Source organism: Erpetoichthys calabaricus, chromosome 4, assembly GCF_900747795.2.
Source record: "Erpetoichthys calabaricus chromosome 4, fErpCal1.3, whole genome shotgun sequence".
In the NCBI taxonomy this organism is placed as follows: domain Eukaryota; kingdom Metazoa; phylum Chordata; class Cladistia; order Polypteriformes; family Polypteridae; genus Erpetoichthys; species Erpetoichthys calabaricus.
Window position 1 is genome coordinate 150,375,490 of NC_041397.2, and position 22,214 is coordinate 150,397,703.

The window sequence follows — 22,214 nt, forward strand, 5'->3', positions numbered from 1 at the left end:
GGTTCACTGTCATGTCTAAATGAAGAGACTTTCATAATGTATGGCAAATAAAATGAATAATTAGTATGGCATTGTTATTTGTGAATTTAAATAGCTATGCTGACATGTTTTTCTTTTAAATTTGGCTACATATTTACAGATAGATGTAATGCAGAAAGAACAAAGTGGACATTGCCTTTTCTGCTATGCATTTTAGTGGCACACAAGGCTTATTATGACAGCAGATATAACAAGAATGCAGAAATCCAGCTTCACCTCCAATCAGCATTTTTGAGAAAATGGCTTAAATGAATCTCTTACCATACCAGAATCAGCCTGTACTTTATCTGATAATAAAGGCGTATAACAGAGTTAAGTTGACATCTTTAAAGAGGCCCTTTCAGACCAGAAGTCGCCAAATGAACACCCAAATTCGAGAAAATAGCTGTAATTCAATGAGTGACAACTTTGATGGACAAAATAATGAATCTATGAGCAGACACTTGTTCTGTAACTTTAACCCAATCACCAGAGATTAAACCCTCCTTTAAAATAGACTGCATTTACCTAAGAACTCTCAGCTTGCACTTGCTTGTGCTGAAACATGTTCTCTAAAACCTATGAGCTGATGAGTCACTTCCTTTTTTGAGAGCTGGAAGCTAAAATGTCTTCTCTTTGTGGACCTGAAAACTGTGATCTACTCTTTCAAGCCTAGCACTGTGCCAGTGCTTAACAGCAAACAGAGATAAGCACAACACACCACATACAAAGGAAAGTGTTGCAAAGAGGAAAAGTACACTCCAACACAAAAATAATCCATCACTTGAACCCAGAGCAACAACAGCAACACCTCCACACAACATCATCCTTAAAGACTTGGTATCTTAAAACTGTTTATCTGTGCCAAATCTATTATTTGTTTGTCTGACTCATCTGTCTTGTGTCCTGTCTTCCATATCTATATATACACAGTTATCATAGTTCTATAATTCTTGTGTTTATCAATAAATTGTGCTGTTCTGTTTCTTAAAATGAGTGTGCTTCAGTTATCTTGATATAAGTCTAATGACTGGAGACCACCTAATACAGAGAAAGGTAAGGAAAATTAAGTAGAAAGCTTACCAAATTATTTAATTTATTACTGGTATTGCCTCTAGTGGCACCCAAGGATCCCAACAGGGCTGCTGGTTGGAACTACAACTACCTTGCAGGCATGTGGGTACCCAGATGGAAGCAGTCTTCCACTATCCTTTCATTATTTTGACCTTCTGACTGGCAATGGTACCACCAACCATCCCACCAGGGATGCCACCTGTGACAAGAAGAGACCCGAGACATTGTAAAGGTTTGGGGCAGCCATCTGTATAATGTGTTCCAGGCTGCAAAAAGTAAAAAGATTGGTAGCAAGTAAAGTTTACAAGACAGAGTCCAAAACAAAACTGAGTTCCAGAGGAAGGGAGTGAGGCTTTATAGGAAGTCTGGGGGAAGTGATGTCGTCCTCGGGGCCGGGACCAGAAGTGATGTCGTCCTTGGGGCCGGGACCGGAAGTGGCGTGTCCCGAGTTGAGGCAGTGGCTCCTGGTGGGATTTCCTGGGAAAGGTCTGCAGGGAACTTAGAAAGAGCATCAGTGCACCCCGCCACCCCCATGGCAGATATGTTACCATTATTCTCCAAGCCCTTCAGCTGCCTCCTATTCACACGTGTGTGACACAGCCTTTATATGCCCTCTAAAAGATTAGAAAATAAGGTCTGGAAATTGTAAGAATTTCTGTCAATAAATTGCACTATTCTGTTTCTTAAAACAAGTGTGCTTCAGTTACTTTGATATAAGTTTAATGGCTGGAGACCACCTAATACAGACAAAGGTACGGAAAATTTAATAGAAACCTTACCAAATTATTTAATTGATTACTTGCATTGCCTCTAGTGGCACCCAAGCATCCTAACAGGGCTGTTGGTTGGAACTACAACTACCTTGCAGGCATGTGGGTACCCAGATGGAAGCAGTCTTCCACTATCCTTTCATTATTTTGACCTTCTGACTGGGTATGGTACCACCAACCTCCCACGAGGGATGCCAGCCTTTATATGCCCTCTAAAAGCTGAGAATATAAGGACTGGAAATTGTAAGAATTTTTTTTACAGGGGGGTAAAGTGGGAAGAAAGTACACATATCAAATTCTGTCCTTTATCGGGCTAATAATATTTGAATAATAACAAAAAGAGAGCACGTACAACAAAGCACTTGCTGTCTATTCTGTCTATAAGCTTTAACATCTGAGAACTGTCTTTTAAGAACTGATAAAGCCATTCAGCCTTCGGATGTTTTCTAACAACCAGGCCACCTGCACATAGTTAGAGATAAAACCAGAGCCTCAGAGAAGAAATTTAAACTTGCTCTTATTGTATGATGTTGATGTTGAATGGTGCCTTTTAAGGAGTTAAATACACATTAAAAGTCAAGCCAATGGCTACTTTTCCCTAATACTGGGGTGTGTTGTCCTGTGTTGACTGTTTTGAAGTGTGTGGGGGTGTGTTTCTGGACTAGCATTAGACTGCTTGATAAAACAGCATATTGTTGCAAAGAGCATGTAACCCCTGCAAAATATAACTTCAATAATAGATGAGAGGAAAAATAAAACTGTACAGAAATGTGTTATAAAAATAAGGCAATAGAACAACTCAAAAAGAAAAATTCTAAATTGAAATTATATCCACATGATCTGTTCTTTTATGATAAATAATCTATTTGAAACTTATACATTAGCAGTATTAAAGCTCTGCAGAGTTTCAGTGATCCATATTCAAATCCCAGCCTATGTAGAGTTGCACATTTTTTCTAGACTATTTCTTTGTGGGGTTTTCTGTGTTATTATGGTTTTATACCACATCCCTTGGCTGTGTGTGTGTTAAATAAACTTGGCACTCTAAAAAGAAGTCCAGGGTTGGTTTCTGCCATGTACTTCGTGCTGCCAGAAATGTTGCTGGCTCTCCTCAAACCTGAACTGAATAAGCAGATTTTAAAATCGATAGATCAGTGGTATAAGTAAAATGCCCTGATTACCAGTTTAAATTTTTATGCATAATATATAGGTGCACGGAATGAGCAATTGCAATTGCTGCAGCTAGCAGACAAAAGGCTATTCATTCAGTACAAGAACAAGATTCAGTAGTGGTAAAGAAGGAAAATTAATATGCTATCAACCCATGTCATAGATGATAAATTATTAATTTCTTATTTTTAAGAAATAAAAATGGAAAAAAGAGAAGATTCCAACCCATATAATTGCTCAAAATCCAACTGGAGCTGGAGCTTAAAAATCAAACAGCAAAGATGATGGTAATAGGCAACATCCTGATTAATCACTGAGAAAATCATACAACACACAGCAAGTGTCTACCCTGTGTATTTACATATCTGGCTGATGCGTTAATCCAAGGAAATTTACATCTCTATGTGTATAAAATCCAATGTCTGTCTGCCTGTATGTCTGTCCGCTTTTCATGAGAGAACTACTTAACAGATTTAAATTGTGTTTTTGGTATAATTGATTTTGCGACCTCTCTCATCGTGCTAAGTATCATAGTTTTCTTGCGGTACCGATCTATTTGCGTAAATCTGAGAGAGACACAGTGGACAAAGGGGAGGGGTGCAGGGCCCTCGTCACTCATATGACAGCCTCAAGGTGTATCTTACATCTGCTTAGCTAGCGAACGAGAGAACTACTTAACGGATTTAGATCACGCTTTTTCTAGAAATTGCTTGAACATTCCGGTTGATTTTGTGACCTCGCTCATCGTGCTAAGTATCATAGTTCGCTTGCGGTACCGGTTTATTTGCGCAAATCCGAGAGAGATGCAGTGGACCAAGGGGAGGGAGCGGGGCCAATGGAGAGGGGGCGGGGCCCTCCTCACTCACGTGACAGCCTCGGGATGTATCTTACATCCGCTTAGCTAGCAAACGAGGGAACTACTTAATGGATTTAGATCAGGCTTTTATCTAGAATTTGCTTGAACATTACAGCTGATTTTGTGACTTCTCTCATTGCACTAAGAATCATAGTTCGCTTGCATGAGTGATATATTCATGCTAGTTCAAGACAGAGGCTGTGGGCCGAGGGGAGGGGAAAGCATGATGTCAGGAGTAGGGAGCCAGGCAGGGCTCTCTTCACTGTCCTGTTTCACTTCTATGTGGGCGAAGCCACGGGACACAGCTAGTTTATGATACAATTGGTTACATTTCTTTTGATTTTCCAATTGGAGCACAGGCAGGTCAAATGACATGGTACAAAGAGTCACTAGCAGAATTTGAACCCACAACCACAGTGTTTGAAGTCCAAAGTCTTAACCACTAAGCCACACTGCCTGCCTATATGTTTATACAATATACAGTATATAGTAGCAACCAGGAATGAGGATGAGCAATACAGCAAGAATTGTATCTGGGGTTTGTATTAGTAGCAACAGATATGAAAACAGTTTCAATAAACTTGAATGCTTGGCAGTGATTATAGTATTTCCATCAGGATAAACCTGTTCTTCCTTAACAGGATCCCATTGACTGATTAAATACTATCCTTTAACATCTGTGCTTTCATTCTGTTTATTTCTTTTGTGATTGCCATCTTGCAATTCCCTTGTATTCACTAATAATTCAGTTATGATTTGCTTATGAAATTAAATTCTCATATAGAATCATTTTAATTCTAATGAACACCATTTCACCATTTTTGAGATGTTAATGTTTGCTTTATATATTCATTAATTATTTAGTTGCTGGTTTATCATTGTCTTCAATTGTCTTATAGGGTGTCAAGGGCACTGTGTCACAGTTCCAGAGATCCTGGTTTGATTTCCAGCTCAATCACTGTGCAGAGTTTACACATTCTTCTTCAGTTTAAATGTTTTTTTTCAGCAGTGATTTGCCTCCCTCAGCTGGCTTGCTTTGTTGTTGGCGACATTCAAAGGTGCCAGATCTTGCAGGAAAGTACTGTTGGTTGACTGCAAGACTGTCACATTCGCACTTTGCTTCTGGCTGGCCAGCTTTACTTGCATTCAGTTTATTTTCTTGAACTTTGTCAAGTGTCAGCTTAACCCTCCTTTTGTTCCTGTTGGATACATGCTCTATCTAAAAAGTGAGAACTGATACATGTGGCAAAGTAATATTGTTTGGTTGTTGACTTTTATGGGAAATGTATAGCTCTCTCATCTCTAAAGTCTATGTTTGCTGTTACAAAAATGCTGTTCATTTACCCACAGTTGAAATAACACACTGATAAAAAAAAACAGCTGAGAAAATAAAAGGTCCTTAGTCTTTTTTCAATGTACATTACACTTATTACCAAAAACCAACAACATCAACGTTTTTGTGCCATTCCTCACAAAAGTTTCTGTATTTGTAAACAATATTCAGCCACACATTTACAAGTAATAGAAATGGGCTAACAATAAAGTATCATTGATAATGAAATGACATTCCACCCATTCCAACACACATAAAATGAATTAGCATTACTACTCCAGCTAAGGTGAGTGTGTCATTCACATCTGTAGGCTACACCTGTACATAAACTAAGAACTGACCTTACTAACTTTACAAACTAGAAACACTCAAATTGAATGTGCACATGTATGCAGACTAGATTGGCATCGCTATCCCCACTAAAGCTGGTGAGACATCACAAGGTGACTTTCACTCCACAGCTGTTCTCCCTGAGAAATTGGCAGACAAACCCAGGACACTGGAATAACAAGCAACCCTTCTCAGTAAACTCATGTACATTAAAGGAGAAGCTTCGTTCAGCCAGCTGCTGAGAAAGCTGCTAGTTAGTGGGCTTTTTTCCTCAACAGAAAGTGTCCCTTTCAGCTTTGCTGCATACTCACCACAAGCTGCACACTTTGATCAGCTTCTAAACTAGTAGAACTCTTGTTCACAATGCACATACAGTACATGCAAATTAAATTGCTGTGACTGTTCCTGCTATAGTGTGTGTGATATTCTGTTCTATGATTTAAATATACTGTATACATGAGCATGGCTTGATGGGTAATGTGTGCAGGAGGTGGAAGAGGCTACTGGAACGAATTTGATGAGTTGAATAAAGGAAAATTAACCGCTTGAATCAATGTCGGATTCACATCTATTCTGTTGCTGCACATGACATGGTATCAGAAGTGCGCTGTAATATTATTTTGTTTTTGTGCAGCACAAATAAGAAAAGTCAAAGTTTAGTGAAGGGCTCAAGTTCCAAATTAATAGGACCAAGCACTACTTAGCATCCAGCCGCCTGAGCCTTTTAATTTCTCTAAACCCAAAGAATGGCCCAAATGCTTCCGTTTAGCCAGTAACCTGCAGTGATCCACAGAGGATAACCAGATTAACAAGCTTATTTATTGCATGAGAGACGAAGCAGACAACATTTTGAGAGGACTGAATACACTGCACATTTTTTTTGAAAAATCTTGCTTCCTGGAAAGTTTTGTGACAGGTACCTATGGGGTATGCACAAATATAGTTTGATTTTACTGCATCACGTAGGAACTCTGAGAAGTAGACATTTATATGTTTACTGACAATAATGTATTTAGTCACGTTTATGTTTCACATAAGCTATTAAATTCAACAGAATTAAAAGTGTTTTGGTCCTGATTTTCTTTTGTATTCAATATCTGGTGCATCACGTTGCAGTGTCCAACAGTAGTCAGCAAGCATTGACGGATTCCAGTTGCCCTGGTATCGTTTCTCCATCGTAGCAATGTCCTGGTGAAACCTTTCATCGTGTTTGTCACTGGCAGCACCGAGATTTATGGGGAAGAAGTCCAAGTGTGAGTGGAGGAAACTAATCTTGAGTGACATGTTGCACTTCATTATCTTGTATGCTTTGAGAAGTTTGTCTACCAGCTAAATGTAGTTTGGGGCTCTGTAATTGCCCAGAAAATTGTCCACAATGCCTTTGAAGGCTTTACAGGCAATTGTTTCTGGACCAACTAACAGATCTTCAAACCATTTGTCACTCATAACATGTGTGATCTGGGGGCCAACAAAAATGCCCTCTTTGATCTTGGTGACAGTTATTCTTGGGAACATCTGTCTTAAATAATGAGAACCTTCACCTTCCTTGTTCAGTGCTTTCACGAAATTCTTCATGAGTCCCAGTTTTATGTGAAGAGGAGGCAAAAATATCTTTGCCGGGTCGACAAGCAATTCATGTGCCACATTTTTCTGTCCTGGAACTCACTTTTTACGGAGTGGCCAGTTCTGTCGAGAATAGTGCGACTCTTTGGCACGGCTGCCCCATTCACAGATGAAACAACAGTACTTTGTATAGCCGAGCTGCACTCCTAGTAACAGAGCAACGACTTTAAGATCTCCACAGATATTCCAGTTGTACCTGCTATACTGTACGTGTTTCAGCAACAGTTCATATTCTCATACGTTTCTTTCATGTGTGCTATATAGCCAACAGGTACTGAAGGATAAACATTGCCATTGTGTAGCAGAACAGCTTTTAGGCTTAACATTAATGAATCAATGAAGAGATGTCACTCTTCTGGGTTGTGATCACAATCCTTCAATGTCACAACAGAAACAGAGACTGTCGACATGATGTCAGCCTCGAAACACAGAAATTTTCATACCTGGTAAGAGAAAACACCATTCCTACAGTCTTGAACCCAGCAGCTCGGCTTTGCTTTTAACAGACCCAAATCTCTGACCAAATCATTCAATTCGGAATGTGTTATCAGATGTGGATCGCCTGATGAGCATGGTTCAAAATCCGGGTCAGTGTCACTGTCAGTACCCTGCATTGCAGTTTCTTCATCTGGTTCGTCTAAGGTCCAATCCTCTGGTGGTTTCGGAAATGGAAGACTGTCGTCATGTGGCACGGGTCTCATTGCTGAAAACAGATTAGGATATTCAATTGACTTCTTGTTTTTGGCAGAGAAACCAGACACACTAGTCAAACAGAAGTAACAGTTCATCACATGGTCTTTCTGTTCTCGTCATATCATCAGAACAGCAAACGGCATCGTCTTTCGAGTGCCTCTGAGCCAGGCTCTCAGACTGACAGCACATGTCGCACAGCAAATGTGAGGTGCCCATTCCTTGTCTTGATCACCAATTTTGCTGCTGAAATACAGATGATAATCTTTCTTCACAAGAGCAGTCATCCAAAGTCTTTGAGGCACAAGTGTATATTTGCCACAGATATAGCAGAATGTATTGTGGCTGTTACGACATTGACAAGACATATTGCCCGACACCAAAACGTCTATAGCATCAACTTACTTACTGTTATATTGCTACAGATACTATATTTTACTATACGGATACTATATATACACACTGACTATCTATATTAACCAAATGAGCAGGATCGGTGTATGCAAGCCACCTTTATAGCATCCTGAGACAGCGTCAAGCTCGTTCACACCTGCCCAGGCATGCCCAGGATGTCAACTTCCACAGAACATCTTCCAACCTGGCCTGATTCCATGCCTGGACATGCCCAGGCTGCACAAACTGTTGTTGATAAGTCACTTACGGGAGCGAAAATGTTTGGATACAAATATAAGAAAAAATCATGACAAAACTGAAGATTTGTCTGAAACAGTACGTGATGGGTACTGTTGAGCAGTGACATTAGTGATGCACAGTGGCACACTTATCAAACTATAAGAGACTTAAATAATTATTTAATTGTCAAGCGAAACATGATTTACGAAAGGCACAACACATACTTGCACATGGTGCTGCAGAAAATTAAAAATGCTGTTATCACGCTGAAAGTTGACAAATGCGACCTGTCAAAGAATGGGGTTCACTTTCTTGGACATATTATCACTGAGGTGATCAATCCCAACCCAAGCAAAACTAAAGCCATTTTGAAAATGCAACCACCTTCAAATGAGAGTGAAGTTAGGAACTTTCTTGGCATGGTTAACCAGATAAGGAAATGTATCCCTCAGCTGGCTGAGAAAGATTGACTGTAGTATATTGTAAGTCTGCTGAACTATTGGAGGTTCTGTAGTGATAAAGAGATATGGGTATATGGGAGCTAGTAGGAAGTACTGTAGATTATAATGCTAATATGGTGTAACGTGTACAAAGCAATGACCTTTGTAAAAAGAACCTGTTAAAGTTTATCACTTTAAATCTGTCTCCATCTTTCTCCTTTTTGTGAGTGCAACATTATTGCCTACAGATATAACAAAACTGGCGACGTGGATGCAATGGACTTACAGCCCATTCTATTGCTAAAATGCAACATGTAAAAGTAAGTTTTATTTTTTTTTTGCCAGAGAGTAAAGAGAAAAGCTGCAATTTTATTTTTTCTGGTAAAGCGACTTTGTCATTCACTAAAGTTAAGCAGAAGGGAAAAAAGGCAATGATAACGGGACATTTTGGGCCATTCAGTGATATAGTTGAGCAATGAAGTGCTTATACAGAGCGATTTGAGTTTTTTGTGAAAGTAAACACCATTGATGATGACCTGAAAATGCTGACATTTCTTAGTGATATCAGGACAAAGACATTTAGTGTGTTGAGGAGTTTGGTACAGCAAGAAAAACCCAGTGACAAGTCATGTAATCATATTGTAAAGATTCTGGAATCACATTTTTCACCTAAACCATTATTAATAGCTGAAAGATTTAGGTTTCTCCAACGGAAACAGAAAGAAGACAAGTCTATTGCTCATATATACAGTAGACCCCTGCGAAGTCACGGTTCAGAGTTCGCGGCCTCAGTCATTCGTGGATTTTTCCTTAGAACCTATCTAATAATTGTTAGCGGAAACTGTAAATATCCTCCGCAATTTTTATGGCTTTTATTGTGGCTATATGGCACTGTAGAGAGACCAGGAAGCAACTGTATTGTAAAACACGGCTTGGGATGGTGAGAGTAGCCAATAGAATTTGAAACTGCAACTCCCAACTGTCCCTGCAGTGGCTCTGATTGGTCTTCTGCTGATTGTGCTGGGACTGTTGGGGTCAAAGGATGTCAGCACAGCTTTTAAAAATGGGGCTGGTGACCAAAAGCAAAAATAAAGTTTTTGTAATTTGTGTTACAAGTTCCTGTCTGCCTTCCTTCTGATGGGTTACCTGTACTTATTTGTTTTGTCCTGGATCATTTTGTGCGTCTGCCTGTGTACATGAGGACTGTAAGTGAATTCACGGCCGTCCTGCAAAGAAAGGAGCACTCCTGAACCTCTCCACCTGTCTTCACCATTTCAGGAACTAGCAGTAGAACTATCTTTACATTCCCATTCAACGTGCTGATCTCTGGACTATCTATTTTCATCATTACATTTTATCTGTTGCCGTTTTTCATGAATGTTTTTCATGATTTACTCCATGTGTTTTGTTTGTGCTTTGTTGTATTTAATGTGTAATCGCTGTAAGGGGAACAGGGGTGGTATCGTTGTTTTCATTTATTTCATTTGTTTTCATTACATTCTTTATTTGCTGTTTGATTACCGGTTTGCTTTGTTTTTCTCTATTTGTGAGTGCGTGCGGGTACGGCCAAGGCTGGTTGCGTCCCTGGAATCTCCACCATATAAATAAATAAATCGCCGTCTTCTCAACGGCATGAATCTTAGCAGCACCAGACCGCTACAGCATTATTCATTTCTCCTTGCTGCTGATTTACTGTGATGCATCCCCAGCTTTAGTGTTCTTCAAAAAAACCCTCTTAAAAATGCTGATAGACTACCTTCACATTGCTCCCTTACTTGCTGGGCTTACTTGCGGCTGGTGTGTTGTGTGATATGCTTCTTGCGCAACGCTACGCATACTTAAAAGCCTGAATAGCACGTGTCCTTTTTGGCTGATTGCTTTGTTTGTTTCTTTCTCACCGAACCCCCCATTCCCCCCCCCCCCCCCCCCATTGCTCCTGTTGCAGGTCCCGCTCCCGTTGTGCTCCCCTATGATGTTTGCCTATTTTTTTAATCGATAACTAACTGCATACTGAGCTCATTTTACTTCTGAAAGAGACATGTTTGTTTAAAGTGTTTGAATAAAATTCCTGTCTCTACAATCTCCTGTGTTTCTCTGCAATTCTGTGACTCAAGCGTGACACCCTGCAGCACTGCAGCCTGACTGTCTCTGGGATTGAGCTGCTGCACTATAGCCTGCCAGCATCAGTGCTTACCTCTGTGTGCTTGCGTGCAGCCAGTTCAAGTACAGTTGGCTCAGTGATTTCATCCATGGCGTCAGTTACACCTTGTACATATTGTTCCATTAGTTTTTAAAATAGTTTTTACAGTTCATTAGCAGTGTGTAAAATGATAAGTGTTGCAGTAACTGAGATGCTCTTTGCATGAAAAAAGTGATCCATTAAATTTTAACTTTTCTTTGTGAATTGTGAAGTTTACTTAAAGTGCTGCAAAAAAGTTTTGGTGTCCAGGGATGCATTAACCTCCAAGTATGTGGCAGTTTAAGAGTTAAAGCCCCAAGATGCCGCCGAAAGGCCCTGCACCTTTTAAGGCTTCTGGCTATGAAAACGCGCTTGCATGAATTACAGTACATATAGCGGTAACATCAGTATTTTACATTCTAGCACTGCGGGAGACATAGCAGTACAGTACTGTGCAGTATACGAGTTTACCTTTACATTTTTTTAGGTAATGTATTAAGCTGAATTTGAAATTAAATTAAAGTGTTTTGGGGGCATATTTAGGGTTTAAACTATAAAAATAGGCATTTTTTTAACCACATCCAAATTTTGGGGGTGTACTGTATATTGTGATGTGTGAGTCCCTGTCTTGCACCCCAAAACACAAGGCTGAGTCTCCGTACATTAGCAAAACCAGCTTTATTCAGCTTGAAACAGGAATAGCGGGATCTACCACTCTCCTATACACAGTCACAGCAAACAGCCAGGGTTGTGGCCAGGTAATACTGTTCCCTGCATTTATAATGTTCCTTGCATCACCCATCGATGACAGGCACTTATAGCACAAACGCAGTCGGCTCAGATTTGTTTTTGCTGCGAGCCACTACAGCACTGGGAACCAGCGGTTGCTCCAGGAACTGATAGGCTGTCTTCCACAGACGCAGCAATCGCGCTTCAGGATGCTCTTCAGAGTGTTGTCCCATTGGGGGGAATCCCAAAAGAGTTTAGAATCCTTACTATATATATATATATATATATATATATATATATATATATATATATATATTGTGAGGTTTCTGAACTCTTTTAGGACCCCAACAATGGGACAGCACACCAAAGCATGCCTGCCACATCTGTGGAGAACTGCTTGTCTGTTGCTAAGGCAACCACAGGTTCGCAGAGCAGCAGCAGAACACCGCAGAAACAACTACAAGCCGATCGAGATCGCGCTATATGTGCCTGCCACTGATGAGTGATGCAAGGGACATTATAAAGTACTGAAACTCAGCCTTGTTTTTGGGGTGCAAGACAGTGACTCATGCATCACAATATATATATAGTAAAAGGAGATTATCCAGCTTTGATGGGAAGCTCATGGCTTGAAAAGTATAGTTGGATTGGACCAAGGCGAATGCTGTGTCTGTCTGAGAATCTAAGCTGGATGTAGTCCTGAGAAAACACCAAGCTGTCTTCCATGAGGAACTGGGGAGTATGAAAGAGATTCAAGTGACCCTCAGAGTGCAATGAGATTGTCAGCCAATGTTTTTGAAGGAAAGGAGTGTTCTCAATGCTTTAAGACCTAAGGCGGGAGCAGACATTGACCAGCTTGTCAAACTATGCGTCCTAGAACCTGTTTCTCATTCTGATTGGGCCACACCTGTGGTTCTAGTGGCCAAGCATGATGGATCTGTATGATTATTATTTGAGGACTTTAAGGTAACCATTAACCCTGTACTCTGTACATAGCTGAGCAATACCCCCTTCCTGTGACTGAAGATTTTTTTTGCTGGGTTAGCTGGGGTAAAAAAAATTTGTAAAATAGACCTCAGTCAAGCATACTTGCAACTACATGTGGATGAGGACTCACAAAAGTACCTCGCTATAATAACACATAAAAGGCTCTGCTGTTACCATCGCTTACCTATTGAACTTACTTCAGCACCGGCTTTATTCCAGTGTGGTATGGATCAAATCCTTTGTAGACTACCAGGTGTCCAATGTTACCTGGATGACATCCTGTTCACTGGACAAGATGTCAAGGAGCACATGGCCAATCTGGATAAAAGCTTAGGTAGGCTAGAAGATTATGGGTTGTGCGTGCAAAAGGACAAATGTGACTTCTTCAAAGCTTCTGTGGAATACCTAGGGCATGTTATTGGTGCCGATGGTTTACACACATCTCCTTCAAAAGTTGAAAGCAATAGTGGAAGTCTCTGCTCTAAGCAACGTCAGCCAACTGAGATCAGTCTTGGGTCTTCTGAACTATTATGGGCATTTAATACCACAACCAGCAATGTTGCTGAAACCACTGCTGTGTGAGAGTAAACCCTGGACATGGTCACAAAAATGTGAAACGACATTCAGCAAAGCCAAGGCTACACTGGTTGGTAAGAGAGTTTAACACATTTTGACCCATCCTCACCAATTCAGCTAGCATGTGATGCCCTCTCTTATGGTGTTGGTGCTGTTGTGTCACACATTATGTCAACAATTGAGGATCAACCAATTACATGTACCTCAAGAGCATTGAGTAAAAGTGAAGCAAAATATCCTCAGATTGAAAAAGAAGCCTTAAGCATAATTTTTGGTATAAAAATACCACACTTTCCTGTTTTGTCAAAACTTTACTTTGCTAACAGACATATTGCTGTGTCTATTTTTGGCCCACATACTGGTGTGCCATCTATGGCAGCAAGCAGACCTCAGCACTGGTCATTGGTCCTAGGGGCTCAAAATTATGAGAAAAGACATAGGCATTCTGAGCACATGGAAATGCAAATGGTCTGTCACGACTCCCTGTTCCTGAACAACCTGGAAAACAAGGGAAAAAGATTTTCTACTTTCAGATAGTGGAAAATACACCTGTAACCACCCGCCATATTAATCAGGAAACCAAGGGAGATCCAACACTTTCAAAACTATCCGATTTCATTGTCAGAGAGCAGTACCTTAGCATCTTTCATGCCCTGCCTGATGTTCAGCCTTACCCTCCACAGGGGAAGAAGCTCTCCATGACAGCAGGATGCCTCATGTCTGGCATGCAAGAAATTATACCATCAAGGATGAGGGAACTTGTTTTGGAGGAGTTACTCTGTGGCATAGTCTTAATGAATATCTAGTGTGCCATTACTTTTGTTAGCCTGGACTTAATTACTTATTTGGGATATTAGGAAAAGGCAACTCCGTGTTCATCATGCCAAGGCCTCAGAAATATGCCAAATCCAGCACCATTGCATCCATGATAATGGCCTGCCCGTCCTTGGCAATGTGTTAATTTAGACTTTGCAAAGCCTATAGAGGGTGTTATGTTTCTGGTGGCAGTGGATGCACATTCTAAGTGGCCTGAGGTCACTATCATGCCCACCATCACATCTGAAAAACAATCCAAACCTTAAGAGAGATGTTTCCACATTTTGGACTGCCAGAGCAGATTGTTATTGATAATGAGCCTTCTTTTGTATCCCAAAAAACTGAGGTATTCCTAAAAGTAATGGTATTAAACATCTTTTATTTAGCCATTATCATCCTTCTACAAATGACCTGGCTGAAAGAGTGGTGCAAACCCTTAAACATGCTCTTAAAGCAATCAAAAGTGAAGCACCTTTCAAGCAACGTCTTTATACATGTCTTCTTAAACATTGTAACACACTCCATGCAAAAACAGAAATGTCACCAGCTGATCTGCTTCTAAAAAGGCGGCTTAGAACATGTCTCGATTTATTGAGACCAAGTGCAAGTTTATGATAAGCAGCAGGATCAAGTAAACCAACTTGCCATGCGGGCTAAAGATCGTGAGTTTTCCAGTGGAGATACTGTTCTTGCTCATAACTACTCCTTCACTGAGAAATGGGTACTGTCTCTTAAAAGGTATGCACATGAGACAGCCAGACATGGAGACAACGTGTTGAACAGTTACTACCCAGTATACCTACTGAAATAGCCAGTATCACAGAAACATCTAGGGAACCAAATCCTAGTGAGATGATCCAAAGCCAGCCAGGGATACCACCTGTCTCTCTGGCTTTAATTCTTGCTGATGCTGTTTTGCTAGAGTTACCTGAGGTTGCCTTAGGGATGAGCATACACCAGTTACGACATACAACATTGTACAACATTTTTGTGAGTGATATTTATGGCCTGTAGATATAATATAAACCTCTCAGAGACCTGTTGTTGAAGCAAAACCACTGGGTCTGGGGACCAGACCACGTTATAGCCTTTAAGAATCTATAGGATGACTTGGCCTTAGCATCTGTGTTAGGTGCATATGCCCCCAGCTGAGATACCAAAATGTCAGCTGATGCTTCTTCCTTTGGACTGGGAAGTATCCTTTTGCAGATAAGAGAGGAGGCATAGAGACCTGTGGCATATGCATCTCATGCTTTAACCACAACTGTGCAGCGTTGTGCACAGGTAGAAAAAGAAGCACAAAGCTTGACACAGGCTTTTGAGAGGTTCTGAGACTTTTTGCTGGGAAAACATTTTCTCATGGAGACTGACCATGAACCACTCCTCAATCTACTGAGTGCTCAAGCATTGGATACCCTACCACCCTGAATTCAGTGCTTCAGAACGAGGCAGATGAGGTATTCCTATTCAATAGTATACGTTTCAGGGAAGAATCTGTGTACTGCCGATATGTTGTCACATCCTGAGGTCACAGGCCTGTTAAAATGCACACACATATATGTGGATAAACTAATTAGCACTACCTGCTAGCAAGTTATACCTGGATAATTTAAAAGTACATCTGAAAGGAGAAAGTATTTGTGAGAAAGTCATGGGAATGTGCACAGAGGGCCAGCCTGACAGAAGTAGATGTGAAGATGAGCGTGCAAAAGACAAAAAGTCCAGGATTGCTTTCTCTTGAAAGGTACAAGACTTGTGATACCATCTACACTGAGAAATGATGTTCTATCATCTTCTAATATTGGAAGCAAGCACGTCACTCAGTGTGGTGGCCTGGTCTTATTCAGCAATTAAATGAGATTATGCAGCGCTGTAGAGTCTGCATAAAAGAATGAGCAAATCACACTGAACTACTGATATCTATAGAATTTCCCGAAAGACCATGGCAAAAACTTTGAGTAGACTTACTTACAATGAAAGGTCAGAATTATTTGCTTGTTGTAGATTATTATTCCAGGTTCAAAAGGAAAAAGTTTGGGAACCCCTCTCAGTCTGCATAATAATTTACTCTACTTTCAACAAAAAAGATAACAGTGGTATGTCTTTCATTTCCTAGGAACGTATACGTCTTCTTCTTCTTTCGGCTGCTCCCGTTAGGGGTTGCCACAGCAAATCATCTTCTTCCATATCTTCCTGTCCTCTGCATCTTGCTCTGTTACACCCGTCACCTGCATGTCCTCTCTTACCACATCCATAAACCTTCGCTTAGGCTTTCCTCTTTTCCTCTTCCCTGGCAGCTCTATCCTGTAACAATAGCACCTTCTTGCGCCTGTCCCGGCACAGACTCACACGGAGGCACGTATAAAAATCAAAATAACGATTTATTATTCTTCACCTGTGGGGCACGTCTTCCCCATGAACTCCACAGGCAATACACAGTCCCAAATAAGCACTGACCACAACCAAAACACGCCCTTCTGGCACCACCACTCTTCCCTTGAAGCTTCGTCCTCTCCTCCCAACTCTGGCCACTGAGTGGTGGTGGCTGGCCCCTTTTATAGCCCACCCGGAAGTGTTCCAGGTGCTTGTGCATCCCCTGTGGCTGGGTTCCCTAGGAACATCTGAGTACTGGGGTGTTTTCCGAACAAAGATTTTTAGTGAAGCGGTATTTAGTTGTATTAAATTAGACAGAGGGTGTCCAATCATGAGAAAAGGTATTTAAGGTGGTCAATTGCAAGTTGTGCTTCCCTTTGACTCTCCTCTGAAGAGTGACAGCATGGGATCCTCAAAGCAACTCTCAAAAGATCTGAAAACAAAGATGGTTCAGTATCATGGTTTAGGGGAAGGCTACAAAAAGCTATCTCAGGGGTTTAAACTGTCAGTTTCAACTGTAAGGAATGTAATCAGGAAATGGAAGGCCACAGGCACAGTTGCTGTTAAACCCAGGCCTGGCAGGCCAAGAAAAATACAGGAGCGGCATATGCGCAGGATTGTGAGAATGGTTACAGACAATCCACAGATCACCTCCAAAGACCTGCAAGAACATCTTGCTGCAGATGGTATATCTGTACATTGTTCTACAATTCAGCGCAATTTGCACAAAGAACATCTGTATGGCAGGGTGATGAGAAAGAAGCCCTTTCTGCACTCACACCACAAACAGAGTCGCTTGTTATATGCAAATGCTCATTTAGACAAGCCAGATTAATTTTGCAACAAAGTGCTTTGGACTGATAAGACAAAAATTGAGTTATGTGGTCATAACAAAAAGGGCTTTGCATGGCAGAAGAAGAACACCTCATTCCAAGAAAAACACCTGCTACCTACTGTCAAATTTGGTGGAGGTTCCATCGTGCTGTGGGGCTGTGTGGCTAGTTCAGGGACTGGGGCCCTTGTTAAAGTCGAGGGTTGTATGAATTCAACCCAATATCAACAATTTCTTCAGGATAATGTTCACGCTTCAGTCACAAAGTTGAAGTTACGCAGGGGTTGGATATTCCAACAAGACAATGACCCAAAACACAGTTTGAAATCTACAAAGGTATTAATGCAGAGGGAGAAGTACAATGTTCTGGAATGGCCGTCACAGTCCCCTGACTTGAATATCATCGAAAATCTATGGGATGATTTGAAGCAGGCCGTCCATACTCGGCAGCCATCAAATTTAACTGAACTGGAGAGACTTTGTATGGAAGAATGGTCAAAAATACCTCCATCCAGAATCCAGACACTCATCAAAGGCGTGTCTAGAGGCTGTTATATTTGCAAAAGAAGGCTCAACAAAGTATTGATGTAATATTTCTGTTGGGGTGCCTAAATTTATGCACCTGTCTAATTTTGTTATGATGCATATTGTATATTTTCTGTTCATCCAGTAAACTTAATGTCACTGCTGAAATACTACTGTTTCCATAAGGCATGTCATATATTAAAAGGAAGTTGCTACTTTGATTGCTCAGCCAATGATAAACAGAAATCCAAAGAATTAAGAGGGGTTCCCAAACTTTTTCATATGACTGTATGTTGAAGTTGTTCACCTGTTTCCCACTAAATCTTCAGATGTGATTATTCACTTCAAATCAATTTTTGCACAACATGGTATCCAAGAGACATTAGTTACTGACAATGGGCCACAATTTTCTGGACAGGATTTTGCCAACTTTTTGGCTGCCTATGGGTTTCATGATGTTAAATTCAGCCGTACATTTTCTGAAAGCAATGGGGAAACAAAGCATTCAGATCAGACTGTCAAAAAATCTGTTAATGAAGGCTTCTAATCCATATTTAGTATTACTGGCGTACTAGTCCACTCCCCTGCATAGTGGGTGTAGCACTGCCCAACTTCTTATGGTATGACACCTGTGGACAACAGTGCCAATTCACCCACAGCTGCTGCACCCCAATATGGATGATGGGGTCCTTATTCAGTCCAAGGAAAAGAAGAAAAGGATGATGGATGAGCTGAGCTACAACAGATACCACAGAGTCTGAAACATGAGCTGCCTTCAGCCTGGAAGTGAGTTCTGAGTGATTGATTTCATAACATTTGGGACTTTTGTTAAAGACCATTCCACCTCACGTTCTTATTTTGTGTGTGTACTTCATGGGACTGTGCAGCATAATTGTCGATACTTGATCCTGATTCAAGCACCTGAAAAGGAAAACTGTTGAGCACAGGCACAGCATCAGGAGTCTCAGGTTACACCCTCACCTGCATCCCCTGTACCTACAACATCTCCTGTACCTCAAAATCAAACTGGATTTAGAACTAGGTCAGGGAGAGCTGTAATTAAACCAAATAAATTAGACCTATAGACTGAAACTAAACTAAACCAGTATTAAATTAATGTGGCAATATGTAAAGAAATGTGTTTCCAAATATAAAGAGCAATAGAAAATGTTATTTTATAGTTGTTATGCTTAGGAAGGCATTCAGCCAAAGGAGAAGGAAAAAAGCAATGCATTTTTTGTTGTTGTTGTGCTTTTGGATACTATGCAAGCTTAAACTTATATTGCTAAGGAGAGAATTACTTGAAAAGGGAGATGTGGGATAATCTATGCTATGATTTAAATATGTATATGAGTACGGCTTGATGGGTAATGTATGCAGGAGGTGGAGGAGACTACCGGAAAGAGTTTGGTGAGTTGAATAAAGGAAGATTAACTGCTTCAATCACAGTGTTGCATTCACATCTATTCTGTTGCTGAAAACGACACAGCACATGAGACTCATGCTTTAGAGAGAACTCTTATTGACCAACTTGCAAAGTAATAAAACTCATGTGCTAAGTGCACATTCAACAGGATATAATTTTTTGGGTTTTATGCAAGAAATTGTGGGGTTTTTATGGACTTCGTAATTTCCGTTTTGATTTGTGTTTAATATTATTTTTAATAGTCGTCACTATTTTGCTTGTTTTTGTTCAGCTGCAACCATATTGTTTAGAGTCATTATGCTTATTGCTTGTCACATATGTCATCACTTCTCACCTATATAAGATGGTGGTGTGTTACTCTCGGTGTTCAAGTTCTCATGTGTGTTTATTTAGTGAAAAAAATTACTTGGGAGCCAGGATTTTATGTGACTTTATGTGTACAATGTCTTTGACTTTGATCAGGCTATTGTGCTTTAGTATTCTCGATTCTCATTACATTTTTATGATTTCTACCTATTCACTATTTTGTCTTCCCTGTTTATGGTTAGTTTATTTCTCTGTGTATGTGGTTAAAATCTATTGCTATTGTCACCTGTTACAGCAGACTCAGTCTAAATTAGTATCTCTGTTCTCACTAAAATGAGTGAGACACATGCCTTAGACACTTACATTTGCCAGTTCAGAAGCTAGTAAGATTCAGATGTTCAGTGCATATACAAGCAGACTAGACTGGCATTGCTGTTCCATATTGAGCACACAGGGAGCTTACATTAGCAAATATCTAGTAAGGCCCATGTGTGCAGTGCATATACAGTACATTGTGACGTGTGAATCACCGACTTATGAAAGAGAGAAGGAGGCGAGTCCAGGTTTCTGAGAAAATCAGCTTTATTTTAGTGAAGATAGGAACAGTCTAAGCATTTATCCAAACAGGAGCTGTCACTTCAGCACACAAAAATACATCAAGCAAGCAGTGACGCTGCCAGTCACCCTGCATTAGCTCACTTCTTCAGATTAAAAGAACAGATATCTCCCTTGTCAGGTAGTTTCAGCGGCTGCTCATCAGCAGCTGGAGAAAGCTCTTGCTGAAGCAGAGAAGACAGAAGAAGTTTTAAATGTTCCCTGCGTCAACCATTGGGTGACAAACATCTTATGAAGTGAGCATGTGAACTTACAGTTGAATCAGCAGCAGGCAACTGCACCTGTCTGTTTTAACAGAATTTCAGCTCACAGCACAGTTAGAGTTTTGTCGAGCGCTATTTGGGGAGGGTGCTAGGGTCACAACATGGAGACTAAATTAGCATGACAAATAAAGAGAGAGACACAGCCTTTAGAGAGAGCTTACATTGGCCAGCTTGTAAACTGGCAAGACAGACCAGTGCAATGTACATACATGAAGACCAAAAACAATCACAATTTCAAATAAAGCAAGGGAAAATCATGCTTTGGAGAAAAATTACATAACTCCACTTGCAAACCTGTAAAAAAGCACACACAAAATCTGCACTGTACAGCATACATATTCACCATTATTATCATAACAAATATCCATCCATCCATTATCCAACCCACTGAATCCGAACACAGGGTCACGGGGGTCTGCTGGAGCCAATCCCAGCCAACACAGGGCACAAGGCAGGAACCAATCCCGGGCAGGGTGCCAACCCACCATAACAAATATATATAACATTTATCATCAAGTGCATCCATGTTGGATCAATTCAGTGTTCAAAATGGAACAACTTGTCATCAGTCCTCAGAACCAATGAGTTAACATTATTGTACTGCATACTTGTCATTAGAGTAATGAAGCACTTCCTGTGCACCCATCTGGCAAGCCAGTTTCTAAAACAAAAAGCTTACCTCAAAACAAATGTGAGTCAGTCTCTATGACATTTCATCATGGTCTCAGCATCATCCCTCCCTATAGAACAAGACTATATAAATATCATGTGAATATAAGTCATTGGAAATGAGATGACTCATTTTTCTGCAGACACAGCTGTAACTAAGTAATGTCACCAGGTGCATTTTTGGGTAATTCACCAGGTTTTAATGATTCTAAAGTTTCTATTTTATCTATACTAATAAAAGGCAAAGCCCTCACTGACTCACTGACTGACTGACTGACTGACTCACTCATCACTAATTCTCCAACTTCCCGTGTAGGTAGAAGGCTGAAATTTGGCAGGCTCATTCCTTACAGCTTACTTACAAAAGTTAGGCAGGTTTCATTTCGAAATTCTACGCGTAATGGTCATAACTGGAACCTGTTTTTTGTCCATATACTCTAATGGAGGAGGCGGAGTCACGTATCGCGTCATCACGTATTACGCCTCCTACGTAATCACGTGAAGTGAAAACAAGGAAGAGATTTACAGCACGAGTCAAATGCGGGAACGAAGGTAAATGACATTAATTGTTGAGTGTCTTTTAATACTGTGTAAGCATACATATTAACACATGTGCAATTAAACGTGTGCATTTACGGGGTGATTTCTCAGGCTTAAAAGCTCGCCTTTTATTAAAAAGGTAAATGCAAACTGTTTTCATTCTGAAGGGCACAAACCACGTTAGATTTCAGCCGTTAAACGCGCAAAAATGTCGGTACACCAGATAAATAAGCGCAACATATTATCAGTTGTATTGTATGCTTACAATACATATAGAAATGTGTTAATCGTTAACTAATAGTATGGGATGGTGTTTTTCAACTCGCGCCTTGATTTAAACGATTCCATGTCTTGGTGGGTTTGTGTAGCTTATTGTCAATATCTTTACACCTGTTTTTAAGACTTATTGACTGAAACGGGCTTTCACGAAAAAACTTAGGG